We start from the raw sequence: 411 nt of genomic DNA, 5'->3' as shown, positions 1-411 counted from the left end.
ATCAATATCAATAAAAAATGCGTTCGATAAAACATTCGATAACTTTTTTTTTTCTTTGTTGGTTGCATGAACAAAGGCACTTGCTCTCAGGTAACCGAGCAACGTAGGGAGTAATCGCTAATCAGTGAGAGAGACACGCTAACACGGCAATCATGTAACAGTATCAAGTTCGGTTGCACCATCTCGTCTCGTGTTTGATGCTTTGCGAGGAGTGAGATGAGAAATAGAAAGTGAGCACTGCAGCGAGCGAATAAATTGTCGATAAAACAGGGAAAGTCAGCTCGCCATCATTTTTTTGGATTTTATAAGTCCGACCGTAGTCAGACCAATGTGGTCTGTAACTTATGCAAGACTGTCGTCCCCACCAAGACCGGTAATACCACAAACTTGTTTAACCATCTTAGCCGCGCT

The sequence above is a fragment of the Chaetodon trifascialis genome, chromosome 17, assembly GCF_039877785.1.
Source record: "Chaetodon trifascialis isolate fChaTrf1 chromosome 17, fChaTrf1.hap1, whole genome shotgun sequence".
Classification (NCBI taxonomy): Eukaryota; Metazoa; Chordata; class Actinopteri; order Chaetodontiformes; family Chaetodontidae; genus Chaetodon; species Chaetodon trifascialis.
The sequence above is the reverse complement of the archived record's forward strand: the minus strand, read 5'-3'. Positions refer to the sequence as shown.